Genomic DNA, 26,452 nt, shown 5'->3' on the forward strand with positions numbered 1-26,452 from the left:
AGTGATCCTTTTTCCTATGATGACTTTGAAAAAAATGAATACTTAAATGATTCTATAAATCTAGATGAACTGAGAGTGGAATCGCAGGAGGATGGTATTAATGCAGCTACTAACTTGGATGATAGTAGCTTAGATGAGTTAGTCAACCGTAGTGGCAAGGCAGTTGTGCCTCCTTCTGCTGGTTCTGTTCATTTTTCTTCTGAGTCTGAGGAAAATAGTCATACTTCCTCAACTCCTTCTGTAGAGCTGTCTATAGGTGCTTCTAGGTCTAGACGTGAATCACATATGCCAATTAAGTTTGCTAATTATGTTATTGAAGGAAGATATAAATATGGAATAGAAAGATCTGTTAACTATTCTCTACTTGATACTGATACTAAATGTTTTGTTTCAAATCTAAATAAGACTGTTGAGCCCAAAGATTACAATGAATCCTTATCTGATCCTAATTGGGTAAAGGCCACGAATGAAGAGATGGAAGCTCTTCATCATAATCACACTTGGGAAATAACTAATTTACCTAAAAATAGGAAACCAATTGGTCTTTATATCCTGTTGCAAAAATTGTGACTATTCGCATTGTTATTTCATTATCTGTGCATAATTCTTGGTCTTTATATCAGTTAGATATAAATAATGCTTTTCTTTATGGTGATCTCTCTGAGGATGTTTATATGTCTCTTCCCCCTGGATATTATTATGTGAATGATTCTAGGGTTTGTAAGCTAACAAAATCATTATACGGTTTAAAGCAAGCTCCTAGAAAATGGAATGAAAAATTGTGTGCTTCTTTGTTTGTGTTTGGTTTTCAACAAAGTATAAGTGATTATTCACTTTTTATTAGAAGGTTTGAAAATTCAATTACTGTGTTACTTGTATATGTTGATGATATTATATTGACTGGTAATTGTGAAACTGAATTAAAAAAGGTTAAAGATTTTATGAAAACTCAATTTTTGATTAAAGATCTTGGAGTTCTTAAGTATTTTTTAGTTATTGAATTAGTAAATATTGATAATGGTTTATGTTTAAATCAAAGAAAGTATTGTTTAGAGCTTTTACATGAATATGGTTTGCTTAGTTGTAAACCTGTTAACACTCCTTTAGAAACAAATTTTATGATAAATGCAGAAAATGAAGATAAAAACAATGAGTTATTAGATAATAAAACTGAATTTCAAAAACTTATTGGAAAACTTATATATCTTACTGTTATTAGACCAAGTATTGCTTATAGGGTTCAAGTGCTTAGTCAGTTTATGCACAAACCTAAAAAATCTCATTTAAAAGTTGCTTTAAGGTTGTTAAGATATTTAAAAGGAAGTCCTGGAAAAGGCGTAGTAATAACTAAATCTGATAATTTTGTATTGAGTGGATTTGTTGATGCAGACTGGGCTAAGTGCTTGACTACAAGGAAATCTGTAATTGGTTACATGGTGTATTTTAATAATTGTTTGATATCATGGAAGCGTAAGAAATAGTCTATTGTTTCTAGATCTTCTACTGAAGCTGAATATACAGCTCTTGGGTCTATTACTTGTGAAATAATTTGGGTTTTAAAAATTTTCTTTTAATTAGGAGTTAAAGATCTTATTCCAGTTTCTGTATTTTGTGATAATGACTCAACAATTAAGTTTGCTCTTAATCCAATGTTTCATGAAAGAACTAAAGATTTTGAAATTGATTTGCATTTTGTTAGACAAAAAATTTCTAATGGGTTTTAAAACTGGTTAATTTTTTTTTTCTAAACAAAATGCATATCTTCTTACTAAGTCTTTGAATATAAAACAACATGATTTTTTATCTAAAAAAATGGGTCTTATTGATATTTTTAAGAAAAACAAATAAATATTTCGATTGAGGGGGAATGTTGAAAATAATAAAATAAGTCAATCTTATATTTATTTGTATTCTCAAAAGGGTTTTTTGTGTTTAAGTGTTTTGTTGTGGGCTTAGAATGAAAATGCAGGGACAACACACGGATCTTTTGATATGGATCGGATATTCAGGTATGCTCTATATTTGTGTTACTGAGATATAAAAGAGGAGAGAGAGTGGATATATTTTCAGATGAACTTCTTCAGCTAGCTCGATAGAGTTAGGGTTTTCTCTAGTTTTCAACCGTTCTTGTGTCTACTTCTCTCCATTCTTGTGTATGTTAACAAGTTATAATAATCGCTCAAACTCTTGTTGATTCATCTGTAGTTTAGATGTTTTTCATTGAATAATCTGATTAAATTAGGGTTGAGTGAATGAATATGTGAGAGTAGATTAGGTTTTTTGTAGTGAGGTTTCGGCTGTAAGTAAGTGAAAACCTTCTGTTTCTTTGTACTCAAATGATATAAGAAATGAAGATGTTGGGAAATATGTCTTGTGTGATTTTAACAGTTTCAGTAACAATAACCGAACAAAAAACAAGATCAAGTTTGAATTAGTGTAGATCCAACCTTAAGAAAACATTGTACAAATGATTTTATAAAATCTCCCTAAATGAACCAGAATAAACCGAATAAACATAAAAATCTAACCCTAAGGGTTAAGAACATGCTGTAAAACAAATATGATCTAATCATTCACAAACCAAAGAATAAAATAAGGTAAAAAAGAACTAAGTCTAAAAAAACATTAGAAGAAGGAACATATCTAAACTGATTTCGAAGCTTACGTTAGGCAAGTATTTGTTTCTCGCACCCGCTTGCAGCTTGTCCTCATAATTAGAAAGCGGTGTCATGTTCTCTTTCAACCCTTTCCTCTTTCGGATAAGGCTTAAAAGCATACTCGTAAATGAACCATACCCTAATAATCAAACACAAATTATGGGATGATCTACCCCAAATTAGCACCGTTCAAAGCTTAAGAAAATCAAAACAACTTAATCACATTCATATACGCTATGATGGCATACAACATAGTAACTAAACTCTACATCTTTATCTTTTTATATGCATATCCTCGTCTTTCTTTCCAATTTTTGATCTCATCAAGCGCGTGTCCAAGCGCTTGGAATTCCACAAAGTAAAACAGTTGCATGGACTGTGGTTTCATGGTCAGTTGAGAGTTGAGACACATAAATCACATGCTTGGCAATCTTTATCATCTCTTTGCCATCGTGGTGGGGCACATCAACATGAAGTACCACATTGCGAACATCAAAATAATATCGTCCTTAACCCTTCAACTAAAGCACATGTAACTTCAGTTTATAGAATCTATAAGTTGAGGACTTGGAGGGATCAAGGTAAGGTGTTTTTTTTTTGGAAAAGCGTGGTGCCACGACGTGGAGTATGGAGGACCACGACGTGGCATGTCCATTATACGAACACGTGTTTTGATGGCCACCACGATATGGCAAAAGGAAGGCCACAATGTGGCAGCTGATGCATCCCAAACCCATAATTTTTAGTGTTTTCTCCATATTTAAGGACTTTAACTTCAGGGTTAGGTCATTCTCTTTAGCCTCTTATATGGCCTTATTTAGCTATGTATTTTAGGTCATTATCTTAATATATTTGAGTAAAAATGTTACACTTTAAGATATACGATACTTAATATGCTTTGAAATTTTCAATTATAGTTAAAATGGGAGTTGGGATGCAAAAGGAACAAAACGGAGCTAAAAAAGACGCAAAAATGATGTTGTTGGCAGCTTAACATCTCTTTAGTGTTTTGGTCATATCTCATGACTTGTAACTCCGATTGACAAGATTCAAGATGTTATGAAACCTAGACAAAATTTCGGAAAACTTTCGTGTTTGTGAGAAATTCTGATTCCCAGTTACCACGTCGTGGCAAAGCCATTCCATGGCATGGAAAATCAAAAAAATCTATGCACGCGAATATTCCATCTCCCACGGCGTGACAAGTCTTTTTCCATGCTGTGGCGATGCTAAACCCTATAAATAGAGCCGTAGATTAACCCTAATGACATATCTTAACCCCTGATTCATTCCCTATGAAAATAAACCCAAAAAGTGTCATTTTGAGGGTCTAGAAGGCGGTTAGAGGGCCATTAAGCTGATATGGAGTGAAGATCTGAAGGATTTGAGAGCTGATTCATGACATGAATCATTTAGTTTGTTGTTTTGACCATGATTATCATTCCAGTTGTTTCTATTTGTGTTTTTTCTTTCTGAATTTAGGTGTTAAAACTTGTTGCTTTCGTTTGGAGTAGATGAAACTCAATATTATGTAGGCCTGGAAATTAGGTTGGGTTCGGGTTGGAGGGTCACAGGTTAGCGGGTTGGTGGGTCAAAAAGCATAAACTCAACCCAACCCATATAATATATAGGTTGGCGTGTCACGTGTTGGTGGGTTGGAAACCTCAACCCAACCCAACCCATATAATCCGTTTAAGTATATGGGTTCGTGGGTTCACAAGTTAGTGGGTCGAGCCCAACCCATATTACCCATTTAATAAATTGGCAATGCATTTTCAAAAGTAATGTTTTTTCAACATAAAGTCAAAAGTGATTAAAGTAATTAACATAAAAAAAGAGGTTTTCAACATAAATTCATAAAGTCATTAACATCCAAATAAAATTGAAAAATGAAAACGTTCATACAAAGTGGATTTGTGCTTTGTTCGTGACTCTTGAGTATCTAAAAATTGCGACATGTGTTTTTTCTTTTTTTATTAGGGCACCACAAACGCAGACTAGCCACATACGAATATGAAAGGAAATCAAATTTCATTAATAATTAAATATATCTATTTCTTTATATATATATATATATATATATATATATATATATATATATATATATATATATATATATACGGGTTAGCGGTTTGACGGGTCAAAATCTCAACCAAAACCCGTCTGTTTTCAGGTTGGGTCAATGTCGGGTTACAAGTTGGGTCGAGAGTTGTCACCCCTAATTTTATGTGTTGATTTCAATGATTTTTGATTTTATTAGTTTGGTTATTTTGTGTTTAATTGATCATCACCTATCATGTTAAAGTTATGATTTTTATTACCTATGGATGATTTATGTGTAGTTAAGAGGACTAATCTTATTACATTACCTTAAATCTTAACTAGTTTATCATCTTTAAACTGTTAGGACTAGAGATTGATCAAATCCTAGGGTTAGGTAATATTTATCTGTGACTTTGGTTGTGTTAGAGAGCTTAGATATCCATGATATGTTTCGATTGATTGTCATGATCATTAATGAGAAATCACTAGAACATATCACTCACTTTCCAAATATATTAAATTAATTATGTGTTCACTAATTACATGCTTTTTGTGTTAGTTGTTCATTAATTATTAATACTAGAAAATTTGATCAAGATAACTAGTCACGTTAGAATACAGTAACCAACTAATAGATCCATTGCACTATTAACGAAGTTAACCATAATTTTGAGAATTAATCCAAACTAAACCAAAGTACCTGAAGTGATTTGTGTCCAATAATTTTATCTAGTTAGTTTAGCTATTGATTTAGTAGAGTTTAATAATCAAAACCCCCTTTTATTGATTTCATTTATTTATTATAACCTATAATCAAATATTCCAAAATTTATTTACTACCATTTCCATTGAGTTCGACACCCATGTTTATCAAAACTATATTATACTCCATAAGTTTCACTGCATGTAAGGTGTGGTTTAGATGCGATATAGTATAAACTATAAATGAAAACCAGTGCATTAAAAATTACACATCAAGTTTTTGGCTCTGTTACCGGGGAACAATTTTCAATTAATTTAGTTTATTTAATTATTCGTTATTTTTTTTAATTTTTTAGCTTTATTTTTATTTTCTTTGATAACATGTCACTTGTCGGGAATGTTTTTCTTTTTTTTGCAGGAATTCGTGATCATACGCATTGCTTGGTTTTTCTTTTTGCAAGGGTTTTAAAATTGAAAGTGATTAGGGAATTATTGACTTATCTAGTCTAGTACTTTGGTTATTTGTCCCATTCAATCCATAAGGCGTAGTATAGCATGGCATATCACAGTGGTTAAGCAGAAGACCGAGCTCTTGCTACTCTTGACAAGTTTGATCAATTCTTGTTCTACTTATCGGTTAACGGTCCAAAGAAAGCAAATGAAATAACCTAATGGGTCCCGAATTTTTTTGTTTTCATAAACCACTTCTTGCATGAAAGCAATTTAATTAACAACTATAGCATGATTCCGACAAAGATGAGTGACCGTGATATCCTTTTTTAATTATTTTGGCTTGCGAGTTTTATATTTTATTTATTTTAGTTGCTTTAATTTTTATTTTTTTAGTTTGTTTAATTTTGTTGATCTTTGTAGACTTATATTGCCCTTTGGATGCTTTTAGTAATTTCAACGATTAAGATCCAGTGTGGTTTTTTCACAAGAGATAATATACGGGAGGCGTTACATCACATAAGTGTGGAGTCACTTACCCACACGAGAGAGGGATCGAGACTTCATTAAAGTCCATTACTAGAGGGAAGAGCATGTACGAGAGATGAAATGAGTGTTCAGTCGACACGCCTCGAGGTGATTTTTGTTGCAAATTTTTTTCCACTATCCAGTTACCACGTCGTGGTCCATGCATATCCATAATGTGGCGACATATTTTGTGCAAAGAAAATACCCAAGAAACTATTCTCAAAATTTACATTTTCACCGTGATATGATGTTTTAGCTGATCGTTTTGCGCACTAAGTCCCAACATGAGCAGAAAAGTAAAGCAGTTCTAGTTTTCAATTTCCAGCAAAATCCGAAGCATCATCATTCTAGCACATATTTCAAAGCAACCCACCACATTCGATTTCATTATCCTGACTATATACTGAAGGCGAGTTCGTTTCATTTCTCATTCTTTTGTTTTATATGCCTTAATTGCTATTATATACAATGAGGACCTTGTATAATTGAAGTGTCGGGTATGGGAATTAGAGAAAAGACAACAACCATGCTAGATTTTAATTTATATATATGCAAGAAAAAAAAATTAAAAAATAAAGACTTGAAAAACAGTCTAAAATAGGAAATCTAGTTAACTTTTAAAATTTTGTTTTTGTTATAATATGTTTGTTGGCTTCCAAGTTCTAGTGAAATCATGAGACAAAAATGAGAACTTGTGTAGTTTGAGGTACATAATATGTTTTGCATCATGTACTGAAATATATCCAAGAAAATTTATGCAATCATTGCACTTTACACTAATGCCTTTAACCACTAAGGGTTGAGATTAAGTTTCCAAGCTTAAGCATATGTTTTTCTTTTAGGTTTTTAGTTGAGAGAAAAAAGTGAGTTATGAAAAAAGAAAAAAATAAGTGAAAAAGTTATGAAAAAAAGAGAAAAAATAGAAAAGAAAAAAATTGTTAAAATTGTTGAGTGAATAAAAGCTATCAAAGTATGGAGATCATGAAGAAGTGAAGAATAAGGCAAATTATCAAAGGATTATTTATTGTAATTTTTCTTTCTAGGTTATTTTACCATATGTATGCTTGAGAATTTAACAAAAATAACTTGATGTTAAGAAAGTTTTCTTAGGATGTATTAGGAGGGATGCAAAAATGAATGTTGTTCAAAATAAGTATGGAATGTTTATGAGGAGTGTGAGTATTTAGGATTTGGGAAGTAATTAGGCTTTAAACACAAAAATATGCATTGAGGTGAAACATAATTGGTGAATTCAATTTAGGTTATTCTGTGTGATGTTGGTGAGAAAGGTTTTGATGTGTGGTACTAAAATGAAATCATAATGAATCTAGTTTTTCTTGAGGACAAGAAAAAGATTAGCGTGAGGTATTTGGAATTCCACAAAGTAAAATGTTTGCATGTACTGTGGTTTCATGGTCAGTTGAGACACGCAAATCACATGCTTGGCAGTTTTTATTATCTCCTAGCCATCATGATGGAATGCATTAGCATGGAGTACCACATTGTGAACATCAAAACAAATACTCGTCCTGAACTCTTTAGCTAAAGCACCTATAACATCCGTTTTCCGAATAGATCAGTTGATGACTTGAAGGGATGAAGGTAAGATTTTTGGGAAAGCCTGGTGCCACGACGTTAAGTATGGAGGACCACGACGTGGCATGTCCATTATAAGAACGCATGTTTTGATGGCTGCCACGATGTGGAAAAAGGAAGGCCATAGTATGGCAGCTAATGCATCCCACACCCATGATTTCTCCATATTTAAGGGCCTTAACTTTAGGGTTAGGTCATTCTCTTCAGCATCCACCCTCTTATCTTGAAAACCCTATCCCCATTTAAGTGTTCTTGGTGTGGTTGTGCTGTCCTTGAAGTGTTAAGCCTTGGATTGCAACTTGAAGAAAAAAAAAGATGCCCTTTGAGAAAATACCCAACATGCAAATCTCATCACCACCTTCTTGCACATCTTCTGGACTTTTGTCAGTCTCCAAGTTTCTATATTTATGTGCTATTCTTCTAGATCTAGCCTTAGAATCTTGTTCTTCACGATTCAAGGTGGGTTAAGTGGGTGGATTCATAAATTTGGCAACTTTATGGATCCTTGAGGCCCCATTATGGTTATATGTTTCAGATCTAATGTTCTATGGAGTCCTTGGTCCGAAGCAAGAGTTTTGGAGTTCATTTTTTTTCATTAGTGACCTAGTTTAGAAAGGAAATTCATTGGACATACATGTCTATAAAGAAATGATTTTGATGATATATTTAGGCGTTAGAAAGACTCATGGAAAGTGTGAATGAGTGGCTTAAACGATTAAGCTCTCAAGGAAGATTATGGCAATCTCCCAATTATATCGATGTGGTAAAGGGCTTTCCACAACGTGGTGGTTCTCTGCATTGCGAATGTCTTGTCCTGGCATTCCTAAGATGTGGCCAAGAGGTTTCTATGTCGTTGTGAGCATTATATTGGTTTACCGTTGGCTTTTTTTGACCATTGACCATTGACTTTTGACCAGTTTGACTTTGGGTCAAACTCGAAGGACTTGGGTTATTGATTAAGGACCTATCCTTTTTTGGTGCCAGTCGGTTCGTAGGTGTGATTAGTGTACGGGGTGAGGGTGGTGTTGTGTTTCCTTTGGTCTTCAATTCAGGTAAGTTTCCTCACTATACTATGTGTTGCAGTGTATATCATTATGTGTTAGGATATAGCAGTAGTAGTATGTTTGTTAAAGTAGAAGTTTTTCATTAATTATTTAGTGGGGTGCCTTAGGGGTTGTACGTAGTCGCGTAGGAAAGGTTGAGAACTCTTGATCTAGGCTTTCTTGCATATTTCTTGCTTGGTTGTGGCTCTAAAGTCGGATCACTTGTTTGAATGTGTATCTCACCTTTGGTTACATATAGATATTCCTTCCTTGGAGATCTTCCGGTTCTGGGTTAGTGTATTGTATGATATCCTGTATGTGTTAGGGGCTATTAAACAGGTAGACTAGTGTATATATTTGATTGATTATTTGTAACACCCATGTTCCAATAGGGTTTGGCTTTTATTCTCTAGGGCTAAAGATGGAGTTTTTGGGAAGAACTCTATGCTATGACGTGGAGCAAGAATGCCTACGGTGTCGCAATGGATAAATGGCACACACATTTTTTAGCCTCCACGACCTGGCTAAGAGTTTTCACGGCGTGACAACTATTCTGGCCCAAGTTCATCATTCTTTTAGGGTTCCCTTTGTATTTAAACCTCTTTAAACCCATTTTAGGGTTCATTATCAGCCTCCAAGACCTTTTCCACCTCCATAAAACTCTAGCCTCCATCCTTTGTTTGATTCTTGAGCTTTTTGGAGTTTTGTTGGCTTGAAGAAGAGGATGAGAAGAAGAAGAAGGTGATCTTCTGGTGGAGCTTGCAAGGAATCAATATTATCATCACCTTCAAGGCCATTGTAAGGATTTAAGTCTCTACATTTGAGTTATTCCCTTAGATCTAGGTTGTTTTGGTCCCTTTTGGTTCATAGATTTGATTGGAGTGAATGGATAGAATAAAGTTGGCAACTTTATTGCTCTCTAGTGTCCCTTGAGCGTCATATCTTATGGATATGAAGTTTGGTTGTGATTTGCGGTTCTTTGAGTTTTAGGTCATTTTCTTACCATTTGACCTAGGATGAGTTAAGGACATGCATGCCCATCAAGTAATCATTTTTATGGACCTTTGATACCTCCTTTAACTTTTGGAAGAGTTAGGGTTAAGGAATTTTCGGATTAAGGGCTTAATGGTTAAGACATTAAGGATTTTGGCTTTATTTGGACTTAGGGTTTGAGATCTTGATCTCTTTGGGTGTCTTAACGGATAAAGTCTTTCTCTATTTAGACCTTACTTTGGACCATATTTGAGCTTTGGAGCTCTTAGAATCGAGGAAAGCAGCTTAATCCATTAAGTTGTTAGAAACCTAGTGCCCACGGCGTGGCCATAGTTCGCAACGGCTTGCCAACCGGGAATTTCCCGTATGTTTGGCTGGGTGAAGGCCACGACGTGGCGGTCAAGTAAAGTCAACTCTAGCCGTTGACTTTGACTGTTGACTTTTGTCATGGGTTGACTTTTTGATCAATCACTATTTTTAGAAGGTAGACTTAGGGTTTGCCTTGTGTGAATTGTTGGGAGGTGTTTTGCACCCATCTTTTGGCGGTAAGAGCTGTTGGTTGTAATCGGTGCGACATTGCGCAAGGTTTTAGTCAGCATCGTGATTTAGGTGAGTCTTCTCACTATATCCATGGGTCGAAGGCACCAATGTCACACCCCCAAACCAAGGATGGCGGAAACGTCCGGGGGTGGAGGACTTCATGTAGAGTATCACAACAACGAGTATCATAGTGCTGAAAGTAAATACAACCATCATAAATATAATTGAAAAAATTACACCAAAGTATATGTTTACATGATTCAAATCAATTACATTATGATACGAAATGAACTGTTTGACGATTTATCGTCCCATCCTCAAAACGTGGTTGAGTTCCTGTTTCACTGAATTCCTGAGAATACAAGTAGTTTTGAAAAGTGTCAACACGAAGGTTGGTGAGTTCATAAGCTTTTAACGGTAAGAGTTTGAAAATCAATCTTTGTAAAGAGATGTATGTTACCAAGAAAAATCCAATATTTTCCTTACATAAGTTATGTGGTCCTAAATACCAGGACCGAAATCGAACAAGTATTTGTCATACTTAAAGATATAAAAGTGGTTTTAAATCGGCATAAAACCCTTTCTGATTTGAAAGCGTACAAGTATTTTTCCATACTTAAGGTAATTTCTATGAGTTAAATTGACATAACTAGCTAATTTAAAGTTAGAACCCGTAAATCTTATGATTGTTAATACCACATGTGAGCTATCATAACCATACTTGACATAGACGGCCTCGTAATACGACGTTCTTCAGGCGTCGCCGTTAAATGACACTTGTCACCACAGACCTGCCGGTCTAGCTGTTGCAAGCAGCTCTGGTGTGGGTTTGTCAAACCCAATATAGATCTATACACAACTATCATGTTCTCCCTACAAGAGACTCTGGTTACAATTTACAGGACTTTTTGACTTTGTTACTTTGGAAGTAACCCGAAGTGAATGACTCACAAATTTATTCATTAACAGATTTACGTGAACTAAACTGAAAAACCTTTGATAAATAAGTTTGAGAAGTAAATGATACATAAACTATACCTATTATAGTCTATCCAAAATGTTTGTAATGTATAAGAACTGTTTTATGAAAACACATTAGTGTTATAAATCCATAAATTATGCTTATTATAGCTTAATATACGTGTTCTAAATGAATGAATAATCTTATCATGAATGACTAAGTTTCAATTTATAATGATAAACTAACAAGGAAACACATTCAATATTTAGAACTTATTGTTATACACTTTGCTCAACATAATACAAAGTGTCATGAAAGTTATAATGCTGTTAACTAAATTTAACCTTTCTGCGCTGTTTTAGAAAAGTCATAGAAAAATCATACAAAGTCAAAAACTAAATCCGTAAATTCTAAGAGTTCCCAAAATGTGTCTAGTTTACTCATAATTTTTATCATGATTTTTAATGACTTCCAACTTGGGTGAAAAATTCCATAATCACAGACTGGTCTGGATTGGTGTTTGAAATGATAGGCAGTTTTGTAAAAATCACCATAAATTGTAGAAAAATCGTATGGAGATGTGCAAGTAGTCATTTTAAAGCTAAGAACTGGAACTAATTGAACCTAAAACAGTTTTGAAAACTAAAATGTTTAAGTTGTCCAAAATAGTCTGTGAATGGAGTCTAACTTTTCTGATGAAAGCTGTTAGAAAAATTTAGTTATGTTCTTGGTGTTTTAACTTGTATTCCCCCCCTAAAAACTTGAGAAAACATAAAAATGTAGGGGTATGAACTCACCTTAGGTGATTTCAGTAGATGAGTGTTGAAGAAGAGAAGTGTCCAACTCAAGAACACTTGAAGAATCACTTGAAGATTCGAAGATCTAACAAGAATGTGATGATGTTTGTGTAAGCAATCTATGATTTTGAGTAGATTCCAGTGAAATAATCACAAGGAGGATGAATTATACTTACCTAGAGAAGCTTAGAGCTTGAAGATCAGCCTTGGAGTCTTGAAATAGAGAGAAAAAGCTTGAGAGAACATTAGTGTTTGATTTTTGGTGAAATGAGAGCAAGTGAAAGAAATGAGGAGAGAGGTTGAGTGTCCAGCTCTCAAAAACGTGGGAATGACTTGTGAGTGAGGTAAAAAGGACAAGGAAGTGACAAGGTATGGTGGGGAGGAGTGTGGGTTAGGCATGGAGTGGGTATGGTGGTTGCTTGTGTCATAGAATAAAGAAAAGTCAACACTCCACCTCTTGTACTTCACCCACTCTTTTTGGATAAGGTTTTATCCTTAAAAACGTGATAAATCATTAATTAAGGGTCCTTATATGTTAAAATAAAGTTTGGTGAAAATCCCGCGTTAAAATAATTAAAAACGAAGCTAAAATGAAGTCGTAGTCGAAAACCGGAAAGAAAAGGCATTACAGCGAGGCTTCTCGGAAGGGGGGCCGAAGGTTCGGTCCCTTCTTGTGCTGGGTCCGAAGCGAGGCGAGACAGCAGAGAGCGAAGGGCAGGTTCGGTCCGAAGTCCTCAGGAGCGAAATAGACCGAATGAACAGTAGCTTCGGGTTCGGTTCAGCAGCCTTCAGGTTCGGGTGAGTGTGCGAGGTTCGGTCCTGAGAGGACCCTTCAGGTTCGGTTCTGAGAAGGCTTTCGGTTCCTAAGAGGACTTTCGGGTCCTAAGAGGGTTTCAGGTCCTTAAGCCTATTTTATTCGTTTTTACCCCGTTTTAAGCGGTTTTCGACCCGGTTAAGGGTCGGAATGACCCGAATGACTTCAGAAAGTTGCGGGAACTTTTGAGAGAGATTTGGAAGAGATTTCACACACTTGGAGAGATTTAGGAGAGATTTGACATACTTGGAGAGATTTCTCATACAAAGAGAGATTTGGGAGAGATTTCACATACTTGGAGAGATTTGGGAGAGATTTGATATTCTTGAGGAGATTTCTCATACAAAGAGATATTTGGGAGAGATTTCACATTCTTGGAGAGATTTCTCATACAAAGAGATATTTGGGAGAGATTTCACATACTTAGAGAGATTTGGGAGAGATTTCAAAATAGAGAGAGATAGAGTGAAAACGATTGAGAGAGGTTTCATTTGTGACCTTTTTGAGTGTCCGGCTTTGCAATGCAAGGTCCGTAAACCCTGTTAAGCCTTGTTTAAGGATCTTACACACTCCCGATGAGTATGCAACATTGTTTTATCGGTTTGGCTCGCCACTTACCACAGTTTTAGGTTAAAGAGATCTAGATGTACGCACTTTTTGATTTATGATCTCTCATTAGAATAGCAAGTTGTTTAGTAATTACATAACGTAAGCCCTAGTTGAGTTGACTTCAGTTGACTTTGACTTGACCGGAAATTGACGGTTGTCACAACCAATGTCGGCCCATTACTTGTTATGTGGAATGCTAGTTGTCTCGGTGATACTTGCATGAAAGACCAGGATCTAGCCTTTGGCAATTGTATGAAAGACTAGGATTTGGCCCCTTATAATTATAGGAAAGACCAGGATCTGGCCCCTGACACTTGTATGTAAGAATGACATTTGGCCCTCGACATTGCAAGGAAAGACTATGGGGGTAACCCATGACACTTATATGTAAGACTGGGATTTGGCCATCGACATTGCAAGGAAAGTCCATGGGAGTAGCCCATGACACTTGTATGTTTTGGGTATGTGGTATTTTGTGGAACTCACTAAGCTTTGTGCTTAAGGTTTTTTTATGGTTATGGTTCAAGTACTTCCGGTTCGAAAGGGAAGGAGCCGACTTGATCACAGTGTATCCACCCATGTTTCCATAACTATATGATTTTGAGATTGTACTATGATAATTGTTTTATTCTGAAATACTTTTGAATGATTGGAAAAAGGATGATTGGTGTTTCTGGTTAAATTAAAAAAAATGAAAATTTTACCTTATAATTTTTGGGACGTTACAAGTTTGTATCAGAGCCTTGGTTTGAAGGATTAGGGCACACTCTCGAGTGTGTCTGAAATCAAATCGATAAACTGGTAATCTTTTGAAAGGAAATAAATTTTATAGAAAGAGTGTTTTATAAAGAAAAAGGGGGTGTGATGCATGCAATCATCCGAGGTCAAGTAAGTGATTTCCAGAATACCCATACAGGTTTGTTATGTTATATGTTATGATAATTGTATGCTAGATTGGGGCTAAGGATTTGCTTAGGATTTCATGTTTGGAGAGATTCCTTTATATGCTTGATTGTTTGAGCTTTTGGAATTGCATGCCAGTATGGATTTCAGATGATTGGATGGATTGGCATGATATGTGATACCATATAGCCTAAGAGGATTGGATACTCTGCTAGATTTGGAATCTGTAGTAATAGAAGTTATTGCTAAGTGTATTCTTTAAAAACTATATATGCTTAAGATCGTATTTCCTATATTATGTATAATTTTCATGCATAAGGCAACCAGAAGCAAGAGTAAAAGTTCCTAGCATAGTAGTAGTAGGCGGGTTTGGGATGCCATTTGTTTGTTTTATGGTTTTGAGTGTTGTTGCACGAATGTTGCTTGCTTTGTGCCTTGTGTAACTCTTAGTGATGTAAATTAACTATTAAGTGAATATGCTAAGTCACATGTTGCAAAGGTTAAATAATCCCAGAGTGATGGATATGACTATATTGTGCAGCTCTTGTCCGAGTCCAGGTGTTTTAGGGTTGAGTCTTTTACTTGAATGATTATCTAAGCTTTGTTGCATGTGATTGTATTTATGAAGTGGTTAGCTGACATTATGGGGAGTTTTTCAGTAGCTGATGGGAGAGTGAGGTCGAGAACCTAGGAGAGCCTAGGAAGTGCCTTAGTGGGTTTGGTTGTGTTGTTTCGCGAGTACTTTGAGTACCAGTTTGAGAATGTGACCCAGAGGATTTTGGATAATTGTTGAGGAAATTATGGATAAGTGTGGAAGGTAGTATTGGGCCCGTACTACTAAAATCACAATATCCATACTTGAATCGAGGAGAGTCATGAAGAATCTGGGAAACCTATGGATTGAGGATTCTTTGAGTATGTTCTAATTGTATGGTTGCTTTTCGGTGTGGTCATGAGTACTCGTGGTAGAGGATCTGGTTTAGGCTCAGGTGCAGGCACTAAGCCAATTGATGGGTGGATGTAGGAGTTCATCTCGTCAAAGATCATCCATGGTATCTTAAGCAGACTCTTTGTGATCTTTGGTAGATCAAGGAGGGGACCATGGAGATTTTAGATGAGCGTATGGGAACGTTCCGCTCCAAGATTATGACTATTGTGGGAGCTTGCACTCTTTCCTTCTGTTAGTTTAGTGCTTGTAGAGTTCCTGATTTCCTTGGGGAGAAGGACCCCATTGCTTGTAGGAGATGGTTAGTGGATATGGTGAACGCTTTCCGAACGAGTTTCTGTCTCGAGGGGTCGAAGGTCAAATTTGCTTCCTATCCTCTGAAAGACAAAGCTCGTGATTGGTGGGATGAGGTAGACTTCACTTTAGGAGGCGAAGCCCTGGAGACGATGAATTGGGGTGAGGTATCATGATATGTTGAGGGATGACATCAATGAGTTCATGAGTTTATCAGGGTGCAAGACCCTGAATGATATGATTGCTAGATCCCTAAAACGGGAGATTAATTTGGAGCACCTCATAAAGAGGAGGTCAGAGCTGATTCAGGTCATCGTGGGCCAGGTGAAGAGGCCCAAGACTCAAGATTCGTGTTTTGGAGGCCGTCAGGGCTAGTGTTGTTGTGCCAGGTATGGGGGGGACCCATGAGGGAAGTTGTCGGGAGATAGGTAAGGGATGTTTCAATTGTGGTTAGATGGATCATTTCAGTCGGGATTGCCACGTGGGTCGATTCCGATGTGTTTTCACTGCAACCAGGTGGACCACAAGGACGCCTATCCTATGTTGCGGGGTAGAGGTGTAAGTACACCTGCTCCAGTTGCTTTGAGGATCACTGACGGTCGTGAAGGCAGGGTAGTAGCCCCAATGACGAGGAGCCAAATATTATAGTTTCAGACATGGGAGGCCAAAGTTTCATCAGACGTTGTCGCAAGGCATTGTCTTCGGTTTAGTTTTCTATAATTGTCTGATTGATATTATCAAATATTATTATATGTCACGTCTGCATGGCGAGATTTAGGAGTAGGGCACATCTAGTGGAGTTGGATTTGGATTATCAAATAGTTTGTTGAAGGACATTAGTGAAAGCAATTTAGGGATACCGCTTGGAAGATCAACAATTGGTTTAGAGTGATTAGTTCAACTATAAAGTCAAGTTTGGAAGTGTTGCGTTACACAGTAGGGATGGCAAAAGTTTATGGAAGGACTTTGGGGTTCGATCACTACCGTTACTAGGGAAGGGGCGATGTCAACTGGATAATGATGGAGGTTGCGTGAGTCTGTTCAAACGCCAGAATTGACAAGGAAATTTTAGAACCATATTGTTTGGAGTTTGTTAGAATGTAGAGATACTTCGGTGAGTGGGTAGTTGGATTCGTGATCCGCCCGTTCCGGTCAAAGGTTATAGTTTTTCGTCACGAGCTGAAATGAATTAAGGGTTTAGAGTTTTATCATGGGAAGTGCTTGGGATTTTTGAGCTTGTTGAGATTTCGGTAAATATTCATATGGATTTGGAATGTGTGGGTAATCTTTAATATGGGCTAGTAATAGAACGCTAGTCCTTGTTAGTTCAGGTGTCGATAGTTTGGATTGTAAGGAGTTGAGATGGATTGGAAACCCATAAATTATGTGGATTGGAAGAGTGTAGTCAGATCCAAGTGGGGAGAACTGTTTGGATGTCCAGGGATACAAGTAGGTGCGAGCTAGGAAAAGTTCTACATCTTAGTCGAGAGGGAAGCCAGTTTAAGTGGCAGTTTGGATAAAGGTTTCACAAGGTTAGAGGTTCATATACTTTCAATGTCGGGATGGTACATTCATAGTAATGCATACCAGACATGTGGATGAATTTAGGTTGAGGATTGTGTTAGAGCCTATCTGTATGTTATTGTCTGATTAAGGCTTTGGGGTTCGAAGCATGACCCGAATACCTGATTGGGGTATAAACAGATGTGGGTACAACTCATGGTAATTATGGTTGTTATGGTAGATAGATGGTAAGAGCATGGGTTGTGTCCATGGCAGTATGGAACTGATGTAAGACTACAAGGCATCCGTAGCATACACAAGGACGATAGGCTGGCAGGGAAGTGTTGTAAGTCCACAAGGTAGTCGCAACATTCACCATGATAAAGTAAGCCACGGTAGGAGTGGTCGTTGGACTGAAAGAGGATCAGCATATGCATGGGTCGAGGTGAATAATATTGTTGGAGGACTTCTCCTTGATATGGTATGCGTATCGTTGGATCCGAGGTGAAGTTAGGCCTGTATAGAACTCAATTTGGCGAGACCCATGGGTGAGACCCGATGGAAATTGGTTGGAGCAAGATATCAGATCACGTTTAGAGTGAGATGACTTTGTAGTCCATGGGTGGTATCTGTGTGGCGTGTGGGATAGGTAGCCCTTATCAGTTAGACTCTTGGTAGGAGCTTGGTGGAGAGACCAAATATGAGACTGTTGGTCTCAACTGTCGATTGAGGATTTGATATCTCGGTTAGTGGAAGGTTAATGTGGGATCATAAGATTTCGGCTATGAGTGATGTATCGGGTCGGAAAATGGATAAGATTTGCATTGGTTGTCAACCTTGATCTCAAATAGATGGTTTCACCAGTGATGAATGGTTGGGTATATTATCCTTGGTTGGACCAGGAGGGTTGTTAGAGTCGCTAAAGCAAGCAGGCTAGGACAGCTCTTGCTAGATAGACCCTCGTTCAGGAGTCACATGGTGCGATTATGTTAGGATAACAACCTCAGTAACCAGTTGGAAATCTGGTATATTAGTTAATTGATAGGTAAGTACAAGGTCAAGGAGGTCTTGGTTGCATCAAGATTATCGTTATGGTACGACAATGTGAGTATGGGATGTTACCCATGAATGAGACTCGTGTTAGGAGTCACCTTATTATCAAGTGAAAAGTTTTCGGCAGTAATGAATGGTCAAGGATTCCGTCTCCTAGTGGAAACAACAAGATAATTTAGGGTCAGCAGAGTTTTCGTTCGGGTTGGGTTGTGAAATGGAGTCGTATTGGCATTGTATGTCGAGAAGTCAGACAAGGTATTGGATTTCTGGATTTTGTACCGAGTAGTGATGGTTATTTTTTATTAGTTAAGGTTAGCGGGGCAAGGATACGATCGTCGTTGGTATGTGGTTCCTATTAAGGTTGGAATCATTTAATGCACTTGAGGGTCAACGTATGTTAGATTCGATTTTATCTGGGTTTTGGGAGAATTTTTAGAATCGTTTGGGATGCCTGGAATGTAGTGAGAAGTGATTTTGAGGACGAAATCTAATTTAAGTGGGGAAGAGTTGTAACACCCATGCTCCAGTAGGGTTTGGCTTTTATTCTCTAGGTCTAAAGATGGAGTTTTTGGGAAAAACTCTATGCCACGGAGTGGATCAAGGATACACATGACGTGGCAATAGATAAATGGCACACACATTTTTAGCCGCTGTGACGTGGCCAAGAGTTGCCACGGTGTGGCAGCTGTTCTGGCCCAAGCTCATCAGTCTTTTAGGGTTCCCTTCGTATTTAAACCTCTTTAAACCCATTTTAGGGTTCATTATCAGCCTCCAAGACCTTTTCCACCTCAAAAAAACCCTAGCCTCCATCATTTGTTTGATTCTTGAGCTTTTTGTAGTTTTGTTGGCTTGAAGAAGAAGAAGAGGAGAAGAAGAAGGTGATCTTTTGGTGGAGCTTGAAAGGAATCAACATTATCATCACCTTCTGGGCCATTGTAAGGATTCAAGTATCTACCTTTTGAGTTATTCCCTTAGATCTAGGTTGTTTTTTTTTTTCCTTTTTGGTTCATAGAGTTGATTGGAGTGAATGGATAGAATAAAGTTGGCAACTTTATTGCTCTCTAGTGTCCTTTGAGCATCATATCTTATGGATATGAAGTTTGTTTGTGATTTGTGGATCTTGCATGAGTTTTAGGTAATTTTCTTGTCATTAGACTTAGAATGAGTTAAGGACATGTATGGGTCATGCATGCCTATCAAGTAATCAGTTTTATGGACCTTTGATACCCCATTTAGCTTCTAGTAGAGTTAGGGTTAAGGACTTTTCGGATTAAGGACTTAATGGTTAAGACATTATGGATTTTGGCTTCATTTGGACCTAGGGTTTGAGATCTTGATCTCTTTAGGTGTCTTAATGGATAAAGTTGGAAACTTTATCCATTTAGACCATAGTTTGGGCTATATCCGAGCTTTGGAACTCTTGGACTCGAGGAAGGTAGCTTAATCCATTAATCTACTGGAAGCCTAGTGCCCACGGTGTGGCAACTCAGAATTTACCGTATGTTTGGCTGGGTGAAGGCCACGATGTAGCCAAGGAAGGCCAAGATGTGGCGGTCAGCTAAAGTCAACTTTGGCCGTTGGCTTTTGGCATGGGTTGACTTTTATGTTAATTTCTATTTTTAGAAGGTAGACTTAGGGTTTTCCTTGTGTGGATTATTAGGAGGTGTTTTGCACCCATCTTTTGGCGGTGAATGTTGTTGGTTGTAATTGGTGCGACATTGCACAAGGTTTTAGTCAACATCATGATTCAGGTGAGTCTTCTTACTATATCCATGGGTCGAAGGCACCAATGTCGGCCCATTACTTGTTATGTGAAATGCTAGCTGTCTCGGTGATACTTGCATGAAAGACCAGGATTTGGCCCCTGACAATTGCATGAAAGAACAGGATCAGGCCCCTGGAAATTGTATGAAAGACTAGGATCTGGCCTTTGGCACTTGTATGTAAGACCGATATTTGGCCCTCGGCATTGCAAGGAAAGACCATGGGGGTAGCCCATGGCACTTATATGTAAGACCGGGATTTGGCCCTTGGCATTGCAAAGAAAGAGCATGGGGGTAGCTCATGGCACTTGTATGTTTTATGTATGTGGTATTTTAAGGAATTCACTAAGCTTTGTGCTTACGATTTTTTGTACAGTTATGGTTTAAGGTACTTTCAGTTCCAAAGGGAAGGGCCCAACTTGATCGCATCGTATCCACCCATGTTTCCGCAACTGTATGATTTTGAGATTGTACTATGATAACTGTTTTTTATTCTGAAATACTTTTTGAATGATTGAAAAAAGGATAATTGGTGTTTCTGGTTAAATTCAAAAAAATAAAAATTTTCCTTATGATTTTTGGGATGTTACATTGTTTGATCTATATGTCGACATATTGGATGGTGGGTTGAGAAGATCATGCTACGTGCGGTATGCCATGATAACAGGGCGGGCCAGTGGTGTGTTTTAGACCAAGTGCGGATCAACTGTATGTTGTAGGAGAGCGATCCAGGTGTACTTTAAGGCTTGCGAGGCGGTCCAATCAGACTGTAGGCTCATGAGGGCGGTCCAGGCATGTTGTAGGCCTTTTGAGGTGAGTCAGACAGATTGAAGGCTCATGTGTTCACGCATTGTATGTATATTGTGGTGTGTGATATTTTGGGGAACTTACTAAGCTTTGTCTTATAGATGTTGATTAAATATTTTTTAGTAACCATTGGTGCTCCTGTGAAGGAGAAGGCGTGACTGTACATTCTCATTAACAACATTAGAGATTTTGTATTTATTATATTACTTTGATTTTCATACAATTGTATTTTGGAACAAATGATTTTTATTTAATTGGGTTTCATGAAAATGGTGTTTTACCTTAATTAAAAATGAAAAATTTGTTTGTGAAAATGGGGCGTTACAACACCTTTCTTCGAAACCAAATGGAGAACAGAAAAAATAGAATCCTCAATTTTAGTTAAGTACTCCATTCCTTAACACATCTCAACAACCATGTTTGACTTGTTTTTTTAGAACCTAAACACGAGATCTTCTTTCCGATATATTTCCAAATATAATTCTTCAATACAATCTTTTCATGAATTTATGGGTCATCCGTTGGACCAATTCACCTATTTACTATGGAAAAATCAAGGATCATGTTGACATGCTTTCAGGAATAGATATTTATGGTTTTGTGGAGAGTTTCTCATAGCCATATGTGAGGATTTCTCTGCAAGAATTTCATATAAATAAACAAACGAGTTGGACAAGACGATTTCCGATGCACCCATAAATTATCCTGCAAATTCTTTGAATAGATTTTCAAATGATTTTCCTGAAACAAAAAACAGTAATATGCTCACCAGAATCTTCTTTCTTGCAAACAACCAAAGTGCCAGATCTGGTTAGATTATTCAAACCGTCAACAAGTTTTAGGATGTCGGTTGTGACCTTACACCCAACTATAACACAAACAATGGGGGAATGGATAATTTTATGGCTCAAATCGGGATGCCTTGGTTTCTTTCACATGTGTTAGCGTTGCACTTATAGTGATGAATTGATCCATCCCAAGCAACATGACTATGATTCTATACGGAATATATTTGACAATTTCTTGTTTTTTCCCATCAATATCACGGTTCTTTGAACAATTTTCACGTACATATCTTCCCTTTTAACCAGTACAATGTTAGGACCCATGATCCTGACCTTCAAGCCTATAACCTTCCAATTTCCAACATAATATTTTCAATTTTAACATCGAATAAACACACATTTTCATAAAGATATATTCAAGGCAAAACCCTTTGTTTCTAAATCGTAGTTCAAAATCAGAGTAAGGAAAGTATCATGGAATCTCCAATCAAAAACTGTTGATATGTGTGTACAGACATGCCTTTGCACGCCCACGAACTGATAAAGTACCTGAAAAATATTTAATCCACAACTGTAAGTGATATGTGCATATTTAGTTCATATTAAGTGTAGATTTTTATTCATTTATTAGCTAAATTATTGCATTTCATGGACAAAAGGTACTTAAAAGTGTTTGAATTATGTTTTCAGTCCAAAAATGAAGCTCGGAAGCAAAAGGAAGCAAGAGAAGCGGTTGAGAGCTAGAGAATGGAACGAAGAAGAAAAACACTAAAAATAACACCTACTCGGAGAGTAGGGTCGACTACTCGGCGAGTCCACACGAATATTCGAGAAGATAATGACTCGGAGACCTAGAGACTTATCGCATACGGGGGCTGAGAGATGGACTCGACAAGTCGGCACCTGACTCGACGAGTCGATTCGCATATATAAAGATAACCTCTCAGAACGATGGGGGGGGGGGGGGAATTCGGAAGCAAAAGGAAGCAGGAGAAGCGGTTGAGAGCTCGAGAATGGAACGAAGAAGAAAAACACTAAAAATAACACCTACTCGGCGAGTCCACACGAATATTCGAGAAGATAATGACTCGGGGACCTAGAGACTTATTGCATACGGGGGCCGAGAGATGGACTTGACGAGTCGGCACCTGAATCGACGAGTCAATTCGCATATATAAAGATAACCTCTCAGAACGATGGGGGGGGGGGGGAATTCTGGAACAATTCAGAGGAGTTTAGCTGCGATTAAAAAGTCAGAAACACCCTAGAAGACGAAGTTAGAAGCTAGAATTCAATTCCGAAGGAGATTTGAGGCAAATTTCATCATTCTACTTAATCTTTTGTTTTTTCATTATGGTTAAACAATTAGAATCTGTTTGTTTGCTGTTATTTACTTCAATTATGAGCTAAAACTCTTAGACTTCTGTTTGGGGATACAAAATTGATACTATGGTTTGATTGTTGGTAGGATTAATTCTAAGTTGGTGATTTTTGTTATTTTAGCTTGCTAAAGAACCTTATGTGTGAATGATAATTAATTTTCTGTTAATAGGAAGGTAATTAAATAGCATGAACATCTTTTAATTATTAACCTCATATGCTATATGATCACTTTGTCATATGTCTAGGATTAATGAACATGAAACTAGAGTTAATAAGAAAATTAAGTAAATTCATATGTGAGCTTGTGTGATGACCATCAACAAGAAGTTAACTAAAAAAATAAATTAGTTAACTATTGCAAGTCTAAATTAACCCGAATAATTAATCTAGTGAATTTAATTAAATTAGACAACTGGCCACTATTTAAGTTAGTTTATTTACTAAGGATTAGTGTAGTGAATGCGAATCTAATCACTTGAATCGGTAACCAACAAAAGAATTAATCCATTGCACCATTACCTTGAAATCAACCATAAGATCAATTGAGTTGAACTAAACAGAAGTTCCTTCCCATTATTGAATCTAGTTAATTCTTTGTTTTTCTAAGTTTTAGATTAAGTAATAGTTAGTAAGTTTTCTAGTCTTGTAAAACTAGAGAAAACCCCCTACTTATTAATTAATTTAGATAGAATTGGTTTTAGTTTTAATTTGCCGTTCCCTGTGTTCGATACCCTACTTATTTAACTATACCACAATTGATAGGTCCACTGCCTTTGTGTGTTATTTTATAATTAAAAGTAGGTTTAAAACTAAGTGAGTTTGCACACATCAAGTTTTTGGCGCCGTTGCCGGGGAACGGTTCTAAAATTAACGTTAAATTCTAGTTTTATCGATCCTTTGTGTGGGATTTATCTTACACAAAGTTATTTAAAAGGTAATTTAGTAAGTAGTATAAGTTTTGATAAAAATTCGTTTTTAAAGTTACTAGAATTTTTTTTTTCTGTATTTGACTTGAACTCGCCGAGTGCATTCGTGCCGACTCGGCGAGTACATCGTTGTTACAGTTTTAATTCTTTATTTTATTTTTGTTCTTTTTACGCGTTTTCTGTTTTGTTTACAGTTGTTTCATGACCCGAGGATCTGATACACCTCTGGTCCCTCCTCTTGAAGACCTGGAATCCGCACTAAGGAGGAGCAAAGGCAAAACCGTTGGAGAATCTGCTTCTTCAAAGAACTCACTACTCAAAAACCTCAAATCCGTTTTCAGCAAGAAGAGGAGCAGCAAATCAGGAGCATCCAGTGCCTCTTTGACAATCGGAGACCCAATTCAAGAAGACACCGAGTACGAGACCGAGGAAGAAGAAGAACCCACATACGAGCACGAATCCGAGTTTGAAGACGATTTAGCTATCACCATGGCTAATATCGATGAAGTCCCCATGGGGGAATGGAAGAAGAGGATGCGCGATGACACCGGCCCGGGACTTGTGCAACCCGCAATTCCTGCAACCGCTACTTTCGAACTAAAAGGCCATATTCTCGCTCAACTCAAGGAGATTCTTTTTTATGGAAAGGATCACGAAGACGCCTACAAGCACTTGGACAAAGTGAATGATGTGGCTGACTACTTCAACGTACCGAATGTTCCACGCGAGACCCAGCTTCTTCGCATGCTCCCAGTCACGTTCAAAGGTGCTGCAAAGGATTGGCTAAAATCACTTCCTCCCGGATCGGTCACCACATGGGCCAAGATGAAGGAAGAATTCATTGATCACTTTTCCCACCCTCCAAAATAGCCAAACTAAAGAAAGCCATTGCCAACTTCGAGCAACAACTCGGAGAATCTCTTTATGAAGCTTGGGAAAGATACAAGAGCTTGCTTAGGAATTGCCCACACCATGACCTCAATAGCCAACAAGAGGTCTCCATCTTCTATGATGGAGTCAATGTCACCACAAGGCAATTGCTCGAATCACAAGGCCCGCTCATGAAGAAGGCACCCCCGGTAATCAAGGAGCTAATTGAAGAATTCTCTAAGCATTCTAGAGAATACCACAATCCAAGAAATGAAGTAAGTCGGGGGGTAGTGAACTCAGCAAATAATAGCATGGCGACGATGATAGCCAAACTTGATAGTCTAGACAGAAGAATGACAAAAATGGATCAAACAATCCATGCTATTCGGGTGGGATGTGAAAATTGTAGAGGGCCCCATCTCACAAAGGATTGTGATTTGGATGAAAATGGAAATAAGAAGGCTCAAGTGTTCTATTCAAGTGGCGATAGATATGACGAGAATTGGCGGAAACCGAAGAAGGAATGGCTCCCATACGAAGAATACAAGAAAGCTAAGGAGGAGAAATACAAACAGAAAGAAAGGGGATTTTATCAAAAGGAAGAACCGGTGATGGAAAAGAAAGCCGATTTAGAAGAATTGTTCACTAGATTCATAGCCGCGTCCGAAAAGAGACATAATGATCACGATGCTGTAATACACGAGAGCAGAAATATGTTAAGGAATCAACAGGCATCCATTCTCAACATTGAGAAACAACTGGGACAGCTTGCACACCAAGTGAACGAAAGAAGACCGGGTCAACTTCCAAGTAATACCGAAACCAATCCGAGAATGGAGAATGTGAGTGCAGTAACTTCCAGAAGTGAAAAATTTTTCACACATGCACAGAGGATCTCCAATAGGAAGACAGAAAAGGCAGAAGAGTTAGCTCCAGCTAAGCCCGACCAGACTCGTCGAGTCCCTCTAATGAAATCGACGAGTCCATGCGTAAATGACAAAACTGTCATTCCTTTAAAGCCATATAATCCCCCTTTGCCATTCCCAATCAGAGCCATGCCTGTGGAAAAAGTTGAAGCTTATAGAGCCTTTATGGAGAATGTTAAAGCTTTACAATTCAATGTGCCGTTTGTGGAAACGATGCTCAAAACACCCAAGTACTTAAACTTACTGAAAGGTCTCTTTGCTGCTAGGAAGGATTTAGCTGAAGTCGCGGAGATAATATTGAGTGAGCTACCCGAAAAGAAGGGCGATCCGGGGAGTATCATAATTCTGTGCCAATTTGGAAACGCATTCGTCACTCAAGCGTTGACTGAATCGGGTGCAAGCATCAATCTGATGCCTTTCTCTTTCTTTAAGAAGCTAAATTTACCGGAGCCAAGGCCGGTAAACATGAAGATCCATTTGGCAGACAAGACGACAATTAATCCACGAGGCATTTGTGAGGATCTTCTTATTAAAGTCGAAAAGTTCATATTTCCAGTAGA

The 26,452-nt window shown here is 37.4% G+C and overlaps 1 non-coding gene across 1 annotated transcript; it reads right to left on the reverse strand.

Moving 5' to 3' along the window:
- Positions 1-24,968: 24,968 nt before the first annotated feature.
- LOC145049085 (small nucleolar RNA R71) lies at positions 24,969-25,075 on the reverse strand. Its single transcript, XR_013683201.1, has one exon. It is a non-coding gene; the product is annotated as a small nucleolar RNA R71 (small nucleolar RNA).
- Positions 25,076-26,452: the final 1,377 nt, after the last annotated feature.

This window comes from Lactuca serriola, chromosome 4, assembly GCF_051521515.1.
Source record: "Lactuca serriola cultivar US96UC23 chromosome 4, Lser_US96UC23_V15, whole genome shotgun sequence".
Taxonomy (NCBI): domain Eukaryota; kingdom Viridiplantae; phylum Streptophyta; class Magnoliopsida; order Asterales; family Asteraceae; genus Lactuca; species Lactuca serriola.